Source organism: Gorilla gorilla, chromosome 5 (genome assembly GCF_029281585.2).
Source record: "Gorilla gorilla gorilla isolate KB3781 chromosome 5, NHGRI_mGorGor1-v2.1_pri, whole genome shotgun sequence".
Classification (NCBI taxonomy): Eukaryota; Metazoa; Chordata; class Mammalia; order Primates; family Hominidae; genus Gorilla; species Gorilla gorilla.
In genome coordinates this window covers 71,248,485-71,260,995 of record NC_073229.2, presented here as the reverse complement: position 1 = coordinate 71,260,995, position 12,511 = coordinate 71,248,485, and the positions used below count along the sequence as shown (strand labels likewise).

Sequence of the window (12,511 nt, the reverse complement as noted above, 5' to 3'; positions counted from 1 at the left end):
TTGTTTATTTCTTTGTTTGTTTGTTTTACCAGAGACAAGGTCTGGCTATGCTGCCCAGGCTGGTCTCAAACTCCTGAGCTCAAGTGATCTGCTGGCCTCAGCCTCCCAAAGTTCTGGGATTACAGGCATGAGCCACCAACCTGGACAATAATTTCACTTTGAAATGACTTGGGAGTCATGATGCAGGGAGAGCTGAAGTCATGAGAATGCAGGTCTGTGAGGAGAAATCTAGAGACAAACAGGAGAACCAAGCAATCAATCTGGGAACTTTTTCAATCAATGGAGGAGATAGGAACCAGCAAAGAAGCTCTGAGCTGGCCTTCGAGTAAAGAAGGACAGTTGTAGTGTTAAAGATTAGTGGAAACAAAGATTCCAAAAAGAAGGGATGGGGACCGTGTTAAATGCTGTGGAAGCTCCAGAAAGATGCTGGGAAGAGAGGTTTGGATACAGATGGGAGGTTCTTGATGAGACTGTTTGCATTTATGCCTGTTGTCCCAGGATAATTATTAGTAGCGTCTTTTTTTCACCCTCAGAAGCATCCCCGTTTGGCCACCCTAGCTATTGGTAAACTTTGAAAGACATAGTGTCAGTTGAGCGGTTGGAAGTAAAAGCCAGACTTCCCCGAGTTAAGGAGAAAGATGAAAAAGTGGAGGCAGGGCCCTGTCCTTCTTCACAGCTCAGGGGTCCCCAGTGGAATCGTTTGAGAGTGAATAGAACAGAGGAATAGGACAATGACTAGCTTTATGAAGAGGTGTCTGCTCTTCCATTTACTTGTTTTTGTTTCAATGAAGGTAAAGATAAAAATAGAGAAGCTATCTGCCCTTATACTAAAAAGAATAAGTGCAGTATGTTCTCCTGCTACGTGCTGTGTTCTTTGTTGGAATGAATGTTTGTGTGAAGTTCCAACATGAAGTCTGCAGGAGCTTTGGCTGCTCTTCTCCAGCTGCAAGACAGTTTGGAGAGCAGGCGGCAGGCAGCAGCCCCACCCTAGCGAGAGTTTAAAGCACTTTCCCCTTTCTATTGTTTGACAGGGCGGGGTGGAGTTCAGAGCAATCAAAAGGACGCTGCAATGGTTTTGCATTGTAATTTTATTACTTAATATATTATAAAATTTAGTTAATTCTAATTTGTGTGTGTGTGTGTGTGTGTGTGTGTGTGTGTATGTGTTCATCTCCTTATTTTCTGGAGTGTGAAATGGTAAGAGCATTTTTAAAGCCAGGGCTTATTTACTAAAATGAACCCTTTTTTCCTTTCTCTGAGATGCATGAAACCAACAGAGAAAATGTATTTGAAGAGGGGGTTTTTAGGGTTGAGTAAATTAGAAGAGGATGTCATTTTAAGGAAGAGAAAACACGTTAGTGAGAGGAAGCTGCTTCATTTGTTTAAAATGTACACACAGATGGGAAAGTTATACAAATGATTATTCAAATAAAAGATAAAAAGGACATTAGAAGCTTGATATATCACTTATGTGAATCCAGTGCTTTTCTGTAGAAAAATTACCTCCCTGATCCTTTTCTTCTGTGGGATCTAGTGGTCTGGCTCATAAGATGTGAGGGAGAAGCAAGTGTAGGACAGGCTTTGGAACCACCTGCTTTCAGCCATAAGGGGCTTCCTTAAGGGGCACAGCAACTACATGTCTCTAATGACTGACAATCCCATGGTGGAAGAAGTGAATACTAGTAATGAAAGTTGTGGCAGTTCTCTCAGGAGAGTGTCAAAAAATTGCATTCACTTTCATAGTCTACCCCCCCAGCACACTTCAAATGAATATAGTGTATTTCCCCATCTTTGCCTTTTGCAACATATTTCCCAATTAGGGTTACCAAATTTAGCAAAGAAAAATGCAGGGTATCCAGTTAGAGTTTTAGAAAAACATGAGAAAGTTTTTTTTTTAATTTTTCAACTTTCAATTTTTGTGGGTTCATAGTAGGTGTATGTATTTATGGAATATATAAGATATTTTGATATAGGCATACAATGCATAATAATCACATCAGGGCAAGTAGAGTACCCATCACCCTATGCATTTATCCTTTCTTTGTGTTACAAACAATCTAATAATATTCTTTTAGTGATTTTTAAATATGCAATAAATTATTGTTGACTGTAGTCATCCTATATGTCTGTTTATATGCCTGTACCATGCTGCTTTGGTTACTATATCTCTGTAGTGTAATTTGAAGTCAGGTAATGTGATTCCTCCAGTTTCATTCTTTTTGCTCAGGATAGCTTTGGCTATTTGGGGTCTTTTGTGGTTCTATATCAATTTTAGGATTTTTTTTTCTATTCCTGTGAAGAATGACATTAGTATTTTGATAGGGGTTACACTGAATGTGTAGGTTGCTTTGGGTAGTATGGACATTTTATTTTTATTTTTATTTTATTTAAACAGAGTCTTGCTCTGTCACCCAGGCTGGAGTGCAGTGGAGCAGCAATCTCAGCTCACTGCAACCCCCGCCTTCGGGATTCAAGAAATTCTCATGGCTTAGTCTCCTGAGTAGCTGGAGACTATAGGGATGTGCCACCATGCCTGGCTAATTTTGTACTTTTTTACAGTAGAGACAGAGTTTTCGCATGTTGGCCAGGCTGGCCTCAAACTCTTGGCCTCAAGTGATCCTCCTACCTAAGCCTCCCAAAATGCTGGTATTACAGGCATGAGCCACCATGCCCAGCCCTTGCATGGACATTTTAACAATACTGATTCTTCCAAGCCATGAACACCAAATATCTTTTCATTTTTTGAGTCCTCTTCAGTTTCTTGCATCAGTGTTTTATAGTTTTCATTGCAGAGATCTTTGACTTCTTTTGTTAAGTTTATCCCTAGGTATTTTATATTATTTGTAGGTACTATAAATAAGATTACTTTCTTGATTTCTTTTTCAGATTGTTTGCTGTTGGCATATAGACATGCTACTGATTTATGTATGTTGATTTTGTATCCTCCAGCCTTACCGAATTTGTTTATCAGTTCTAACAGTTTTTGCGTGGAGTTTTTAGGTTTTCCCAAATATAAGATCCTATCACCTGCAAAGAAGGATAATTTGCCTTCTTCCTTTCCAATTTGGATACCCTTTATTTCTTTCTCTAGTCTGATTACTCCAGCTAGGACTTCCAGTACTATGTTGGATAACAGTGGTGAAAATGAGCATCCTTGTCATATTTCAGGTCTTAAAGGAAAGGCTGTAAGTTTTTCCCCGTTCAGCATGATATTAGCTGTGGGTCTGTCATATATGGCTCTTACTGTGTTGTAGTATGTTCCTTGAATACCTAGTTTTCTGAGGGTTTTTATTATGAAAGGATGTTGAATTTTATCAAATGCTTTTTCAGCATCAATTGAAATGATCATTTTTGTCCTTCATTCTAATGATAGGATATATATCACATTGATTAATTTGCATATGTTGAACCATCCTTGTATTTCTGGAATAAATCCCACTTGGTCATGATGAATTATCTTTTTAATGTATATTTGAATTTGGTTTGCTAGTATTTGGTTGAGGGTTTTTGCATTAATGTTCATTAGGGATATTGACCTATAGGTTGCTTTTTTTTTCAGTGTGTTTGTCTGGTTTTGGTATCAGGGAAATATTAACATTGTAAAATGAATTTGAAAGTACTGAAATCTCTCATCTGAATTTTGGTTCTTATGAAGGTGCTTTTTATGTGGATATGTGTTCAATTTGGTATTCCTGTGGGGAGGACAGTTGGTGGCAGCTCCTATCCAACCATCTTGCTCTACCTTCCTTCAATAACTTCTGACTTGCCAATCCACTGGGGGCTCAGAGTAAGAGAAATAGGTAAGTTTGTAACTGGTATCCCAAAAGGTGAATAGACTTTGAAATAGGAAGAGGACTGTTTAAGCCAGTAATCAATAAGTTTCAGCTTTTCCTGGTTGTGTTAGTTTCCTGGATCTGCTGTAATGAAATATAATATAATAAGCTGGGTAGCCTAAAGCAACAGAAATTTATTCTCTCACAGTTCCAGCAATTAGAAGTCCAAAATCAAGGTGTTAGCAGGGCCATGCTCCTGCTGAATGCTCTATGGAAAAATTCTTCCTTGCTTCTTCTAGTTTCTGGTGGTTGCTGGCAATCCTTGGCATTCCTTGACTTGTGGCAGTGTAAGAAGGGTTGATAAATGGGCAGGCAGGCTTCTCAGGAAAGGTGTGTTTCACCAAGTTGTGCACTTTCAAAGGAGAAGTGAGTAAACAGAGCTCTATGCAGAGGAAATCACAATAGCAAAAGCACAGTGTGGGGCCAGAGAGAGAGGTAGAGTGGAATGGGGTAGCTATCTGTTCCTGGGTCAGAAAATTGTCAAGGTACATGCTGGGGACGATGGGAGGTACCTTTAAAGGCTTAGGTTAATGCTACATTAGGGTAGGCCTTAAGGGGAAGCTGAAAATCTTTTCTCCTCTATATGACCAACTTCAGGTGCCCAACCAATGCTTGCTTTTGTGTCTTTGTGCCTTGGCTTGGTTTCCTTCTCTCAGACAAATAGGGAGCCAGGCTGGGATGGAGGAGGCATCCAGGAGGCCCGATGCCTTTGTCTCTTTGCCCACGGTCTCTACAGAAGGAAGACCTAACCGATGCTAGAAAGGAAGAGAAGTAGGTAGAGCCAGAGAGGAAATGAAAGAACCATTTAAGGAGCCCCTCGTAATGCACTTCTTGTTCATGCATTATCTCATTTCATCCTCACATTAACTTTAGAAGGTAGGTATTGTATTGTTCCCATGTTCCAGCTGATGACACTGAGGTTCACTCAGGTCACATGGATAGGTAGAGTCAGGATGTGAATCTACATCTAACTCAAAGTGGGGAGAAATGATGAGACAAAGAGTAAGATTTCTGAAAGAGAGTAAGTATGAGGGTGGTAGGAAAGGCAACGGTTCAGGTGCATGAAATCCTGGAGACCAGTTTTGTTCCTAAACAGCTTTAGTGCTATGTGAAGACAATGTATGAAAGGCCTGTTAAGGCTAACCTGATAGAAATACTGTGCAATAGACTTATGTTTTACTTAAGGCAGTAAACCTAAACGGATCTCTTATCTCCCCTTACCTGCCCCACTTTGCTCTTTTTCTCTTGTGCACTGAAGATGAATGAATAATAATAGCTCTTCAAAGTATGCTGGGTGGAACCTTTTCTATTTCCCATGAAAATTAATTCTTTATTGAGTTTCTGCTCATATGTATGAGAGAGAAATCTTCACTTCCCCCACCACACACACACACACACACACATACTGCTCGCTACTGTTGATTAAGCAATAGCTATGTGCCAGGCACATTTTCACATATTCCATTACTAGTTCAGGTGCAAATGTAGGCTATGACACTCCTAGGTACTGTGAGGATGAAATGCTGAGTTCATTGTCAAATAGAAAGGACTGTAAAATTATGCCTGTTTTCACCACAGACCTTTGGCCTCAGAGACTTAATTGCAGTGTTCAAGTCATCCCAGTTCCTCCTTATATAATTGAGAGATATTAAAAGCCTGATCTGTTTTTTGTCAGTTTTGATGACAGTTATTCAAAAGAGTGGCAGAAAGCAGCTCATCTTATATTGATTATAAGGCCCATTTCCACCCTTAACACAACTATTGAAATCATTTTCTACACTTGATAAACGATGCTAAGTGAAATATCATCTCTTCTGAGCTCTCCTCAGATTGCCTTTGTGGAAGGCAGATTTGTCCCAGATATTACGGAGCATTTGCTCATTTAGCATGGTGTGTGAATCTGTCCCCACAGGAGATCAATTCACTTCTAAATGATCATGAGAAGGCATTCAACATGAGAGTTGGCTTACTTTATTACACTTTTAACCTCTCAAGTAAGCTGGTTATACCTGAGAAGCCCTTTGTTCCTTCCACAGTTGTACTCACTGAGCACCTCACCCTAACTGGAGAGGTCAGAATGCATTCTTGGAGTGATCCCAGTTGCGGGCAAAGGAATGGGGCTGAAATCAAGAACACAGGGAGAGAATAATTGGTCAGAAAGGACCAGTCACAGGGCTGAATTCAGAGAGCTTCAGTGAGAGGTCAGAGGCAGGGAGATTACATTTAGTGTGGATCTTTCATGTGCCACAAACTGTGCTAGCTATTTTGTGTGTCTTATTTTATTCAATAACAACACTAAATAGTAAGATTTGAGATCCCCATTTTGCACAAATGGGGGGTAATGTTTATGGAAATAGTGGAAGATTAGTATAGATCAGAGAAGTTAGTATTGTGCCAAGAAGAAGTGTGATGATGGAGAGTCTTAGGTTATGATGTCATTAGGTCTCAAGGACAGGACACACCTGATGAACTCATGCTGGGGAGCAGAACTTAGTGCCCTGTAGGGCTGAAGTAGAGACAGATGAAGTTTTATTAAGGTGGTGCAAAAGTAATTGTGGTTTTTGCCCTTGCTTTTAAAGGCAAAAACTGCAGTTACTTTTGCACCAACCTGATAGCTTTACATAAAGTGGGACATGAGGCAGAGATCCATGGTAGGCTGAAAGGAAGAGGAGGATTGAAGGCCAGGGAATCTGGCATACCACCACAGAGAGCTGACATCTTCCAGGCTTTGAACAAATCATTTATGATCATGGAAATTCCCTGAGTTAGGATTCATACAACTGGCCACAGTGCAGGAATCATCTTTCCAACACTTCTTGGCTATGTCCAGGGTCAATACCAAACTTATTGGTCAGGACATACTATTATATACATACACACAGCATACTATGACATATAAAACAGGTCATGTAACCAGGTACTTAGTTATCACTCAGTGAGGAACCAAGCTGGAATTTGGGATAAGAATAAAATTGAAGAGGTTCACCAGAAGAACTGAAAATGAAGTCAGGTAAAACTCCTCCAAACCCCATCTTTTGAAGGGGCTCAAAAAAGAGAAGAGCAACAGTTATTTGCTATCCAACATGAACGCTCATGGCAGCATTATTCACAATAGCTAAAAGTTGAAACAACCCAAATGACCACTGATGGATGAATGAACAAAGAAAATGTGGTATATCCATATAATGGAATATTATTCAGCCATAAAAAGGAGTGAAATACTGATACATACTGCAGCATGGGTGAACCTTAAAAACCTAATGCCACATGTTGTATGATTCCATTTATAAGAAATATCCAAAATAGGTGAACAGAAAGCAGATTGATGGTTTCCAGGGGCTGGAGGAAGGAGGGAATAGGGAGTAAAACAATAGCATTAACAGGTACAAAATCTTATTTTGGAGTAAAAAAATGTTTTGGAACTAGATAAAGGCAGTGGTTGCACAACATTGTGAATGCACTAATGCCAGTGAATTGTTCACCTTAAAATGGCTCATTTTGTTTCATAAATTTCACCTCAATAATAAAAAAGTTATTTGCAATGAAAATTGCAGTATATGTTAAGTAACTCTACAATCCCACATTTATTTACTTCTGAACTCATTATGGTGAGGCCAGTACCCCTTTAAATGGCATCCACTTGGCCACATAGACAGAGTGACCACTCACTCTGAAGCAGACGCCAAGACACAAGGCCTATTCCCCTGGAGGCAAGCTGATTCTTGATTATTCCTGGTAACAGGGAACATGCCTAGACATAAAAAACTGAAACCCATAATTAACCTAAAACTCTCTTTCAGGTGACTTTCTGCATCCTTCTCAAAACTGCGATTAAACAGAAACATAAAATGGTTATATTCTCCATATTCACTTCCCTTTGTACCGCCCACTCTTTTTCAAAGCGTCCACCCACAGAAGAAGAGAAATACATACAATTTGCACCAATATGCATCTGTGAAACCCAAAAAGGCCAGACAATTGGGAACACCATTTATGTTCACTCCGCCTCACCTCAGACTCTGCTCCTCCTTCAGTAAGTCATTCTTCAATAAGTCCAGGGTTGAGCTTGGCATCTAAGCATTCTGGGTTTGGTCCAGTGGTCTGGGGAGGGCCATAACGGAAGTGTTAACCCTATACTCTCAATGTTTAATGATTGACTGTGTAATTTCATGTACAATAACCTGGACTGCAGGGTTAGACTTCAAGGGATCTCAAGACCCGACATCAAATATGTCCCAAAGTTACTGAACACTGACTGGCTAGAAAGATATGTGATAAGCAGAGAGGTCAAATCAAGGTACCCAAACTTTTACAAAAAAAGCCTGGAGAATGGAAAGTTCATGGGAACATCCTACCTATGTCACCTTAAAGATCTGAAGCTGCCTCTCACTTCAGGCCAGAAGTGGCTTTCCTGCATGAACCATTAACTCTGCAAAGGAAGGTGTATATGTGTGTGTGTGTGTGTGTGTGTGTGTGTGTGAAACTTTATAAATGAAAAAATCTATAAAAATGAGAATTCAATATCTACTATATAGGGATAACTCTATATCTACTGATATTTTGTCTTATATCCTTCAACCTAAGATTTTCAATTACTAGAAATAATACTTATGTTTTTCTGTGGCACACAACAGATAAATTTTAAACTGTTTCCTTGAGTGTCTGTTGACTTCTGTGCTCATAATTCCCCTTATTCCTTTGTCCAAAGAGTAATAAGATTCCATGCCAATCTCAGCAGCTAGAAATCATTAGTGTGTGCTTGGAGTCTCACCCTTCTAACTGCCCTTCTGTTGAAGAAGAACCCACCTAAAGGGTTATGTAAGTCAATCGAGAAATGGATGCAGCTGCCTGACTTACCTACCAAGCTCTCTTGGCTTGATCTATAAAGACTTATTAGGAATTATAGGAAAGCTAATTCACAATTCACAATTTTTGCTTAGCTTCTTTATGCGCTTCAAAAAACAGTGGGAGTGGCCGGGCACGGTGGCTCACACCTGTAATCCCAACACTGTGGGAGCCCGAGGTGGGCAGATCACCTGAGGTCAGGAGTTCGAGACCAGCCCGGCCAACATGGTGAAACCCTGTCTCTACTAAAAATACATAAATAAGCTGGGAGTGATGGCACACGCTTGTAATCACAGCTGCTCAGGAGGCTGAGGCAGGAAAATTGCTTGAACCCGAGAGGCGGAGGTTGCAGTGAGCCGAGACTGCGCCATTGCACTCCAGCCTGGGTAACAGAGCGAGACTCTGTCTCAGGAAAAAAAAAAAAGAAAAGAAAAAAAAAAAGAAGCAGTGGGAGGGGGCAAATTTTCTGAATGTATTTTCCTCTTGTAAGCACTGGTTTTTTGTTTTTTGTTTTTTTTTTTTTTTTGAGACACAGTCTCACTCTGTTGCCCAGGCTGGAGTGCAGTGGCGTGATCTTGGCTCACTGCAACCTCCGCCTCCCAGGCTCAAGTGATTCTCCTGCCTCAGCCCCCCAAGTAGCTCGGATTACAAGCATACACCACCACACCCAGCTAATTTTTGTATTTTTTTAGTAGACATGAGGTTTAGCTGTGTTGGCCAGGCTGATCTTGAACTCACAGCCTCAGGTAATCCACTTGCCTCAGCCTCTCAAAGTGATGGGATTACAGGCGTGAGCCACCCCTCCTGCAAACCCTTTTAATGGCCATTATTACTAGAGCTGGAATTCATCACTCCACCAAGGAAGCTGAAAAAGGCTCGAAGTTTCAATACTATTAAGACAGATGGTAGATTAAGAAACTGTGAGTCTTAGTAGTTATCAAGGAGAGAACTGGTATCTGAGTTCTGAGCAACCTGAGGTCCTCAGGGTTTTCATCCTTAGCTATATTAGAAAGTTGAGGGCAGAGCTAACCTGCTTCAAATGCCTGTAGTCTCAAGACACTGCCCATGAAATGCTGGCCGTTAGGCCTTCCCTATTTAGGGCCTGCTGGAGTAGTTTCAACTTTTACTACATGGTTAAATTGTCCACCAACGACAAACATCCCACCAATCCTTTAAAAATATGTACTCAATAAACAACCACATGCTTTCATTGCAAAGATCACATTGGTGTTAAACAAAACCTGCTGTTACAATTAAGTTGTAGTGTCCAACTTACATTGAAGGCCTAGGCACTACCACTTTAGGGAAGAGTCTGTAACCAAACTGACACTTGCTTAGTGGCCTCCAGCCCCAAAAGGAGAATGTCCCAGGGACACCTTCCAATACAGACCAACAAAGAATTTTCCTAATTTGTGAATTTATTTATATAAACAAAATTTTGAAAGATGTAAGTTAAATTACATTTATGTGAAATTGCGATGATCACAGAAAAACTATACCATTGGATCACTGTACAAAAAATAGATCTGAATATTTTATTTTTGTGTGTATCTCTCCATGGAAAAAGAAGAGTTAAGACATATTTCTTTGCTTTGGAAATAGAAAAAGTATTCTATATTCTTTCCTTACAGAGCCTGCTTTTATTTCTAAATCAATAAGCATATAAATAGAAAAAAAGAATATTTTACCCAGGAAACTGTGAGTTATATTGAATTGAACTGATGGGAGAGTGGCCATATAATCCTCAAACTTTTGACTCTCCCCACCACCCTGACCCCTTGCCAGGATGCCACTGGAAGTAAATCCAGTTCCAATGAAAATAAAAGCCTCATCTATTCTTAGTCTTTTAAGGCGACAGCATTGTTGACACTCAGAGACCTTCATGCAGCACTGTGCAAGTCCTTAGAGGAAATAGCTGTTCCATGTTTATGAAAGCATGCAAGCAAAGGTTTAAACCAAAAAGTTCTGCATCTTTTCTTTAGGCTGGTAAGCCTCCAGCCTTCGTGATGCTTTTATGAATGGTTGAGTTGCAGAGTGGGATGATATTACTCACTAATTTTTTGAGGCCTACTTAGTAATGAGATTACTAGTACAAGTAAGATATAACCCATGATCTCCAGGAAAGCTCATAGACAGGTACAGTAAAGACAGGTACAAGTAAAGACAGGTACAGTAAAGTAAAGCTTTACTGTATCTGTCTGCGAATTTTCCTTGAGATTATGGATTACTAGTACAAGTAAGATATAATAAATATAATAAAAAGATAGTGCCACAATTACTAGTACAAGTAAGATATGATAAATATAATAAAAAGATAGTGCGACAATTCAAAATGGACCATAAACTTAAATGTAAAACATAAAACTATAAAACTTCTCAAAGATCACATAGGCAATAAATCTAGATAAATTTATTTTTATCTAAATAAATATTTACATATTTACCTAAATAAATCTAGGAGACCTTTGGTTTAGCAATGACTTTTTAGATATAGCACTAAAAGCATGATCTATAGAAGAAAAAATTGATAAGCTAGACTTCATTAAAATTAAAAACTGCTCTGCAGAAGTCACTGTTAAGAGAACAAAAAGACAAGCCACAGACTGGGAGAAAATATTTGCAAAAACATATCTCTGATGGAGGACTTGTTTTCAAAATACACAAAGAACAATTAAAACTCAACAATAAGAAAACAACCCAATTAAAAAGTGGGCCAAAGATCTGAACAGATACCACCGAAAAAGGTATACAGATGGCAAATAAGCACACAAAAATTGCTCCACATCATATGTCATTAGGGAATTGCAAATTAGAATAAAGTGAGATACCACAGCATGCCTATTAGAATGGCTAAAGTCCAAAACGCTGACAGCACCAAATGCTGACAAGGATGTGGAGAAACAGGTACTTTCATTCATTGCTGGTGGAATGCAAAATGATACATGCACTTTGGAAGGTATTTTTGCAGTTTCTTACAAAGCTAAACATCATCTGACCTTGTGATTCAGCAATCTCACTCCTTAGTATTTACCTAAAGGATTTTAAAATTATGTCCCCACAAAAATTTGCACATGGATGTTTATAGCGGCTTCATTTATAAAACTTGAAGGCAACCAAGATATTCTTCAGTGAATGGATAAACTGTGGTACATCCAGACAATAGAATATTATTCAGCCCTAAAAAGAAACAAGCTATCAAGCCATGAAAAGAAAAGAAGGAAAGTTAAATGCATATTGCTAAGTGAACGAAGCCAATCTGAAAGGCTCCATACTGTATAATTTGAACTATATAACATTCTGGAAAAGATAAAACTGTGGAGACAATAAAAACATCAGTGCCTGCCAAGAGTTCAGGGGGGTGGGGAGATGGATGAATATGCAGAATGCAGGACATTTTTAGGACAGTGAAACTGTATGATAATGGCGGATATAGGACATCATGAATTTGTCAAAACCCATAGAACTATACAATAGAAAGAATGAACACTAATGTAAACCATGGACTTTCGGCTAATAGTATGAACCAATAGTGGTTAACTGGTTGTAGTTCTTTGATAAACTAGTTGTAATTAATACACCACACTACTGCAAGATGTTAATAGGAGAAATTAAGCAGAGGGAGGTGGTGAGGAGAGGAAGTATACGGAACTCTTGGTACTTTCTATGCAGCTTTTCTGTAAACCTAAATGTGCTCTTAAAAATACGTGTGTGTGTGTTTGTGTGTGTGTGTATATATACGTGTGTGTGTGTGTGTATGTGGCTCCACAGAGAAGCTAGACTAAATCTGTCTCTGGGGAAGTCAGGGAAGGCTTCCTGGAGGAGGCAAACCCTGC

General features: G+C 39.4%; 1 long non-coding RNA gene across 1 annotated transcript in view; it reads right to left on the bottom strand.

Annotated features, from left to right (window-relative positions):
- The window catches only part of LOC129534351 (uncharacterized), a 75,580-nt gene that overhangs the window by 44,090 nt on the left and 18,979 nt on the right, over window positions 1–12,511 (bottom strand). Inside the window, exon 2 of the long non-coding RNA XR_010134269.1 lies at window positions 7,845–7,934. This is a non-coding gene — a long non-coding RNA (uncharacterized lncRNA). The remainder of the gene's footprint in view (window positions 1–7,844; window positions 7,935–12,511) is intronic.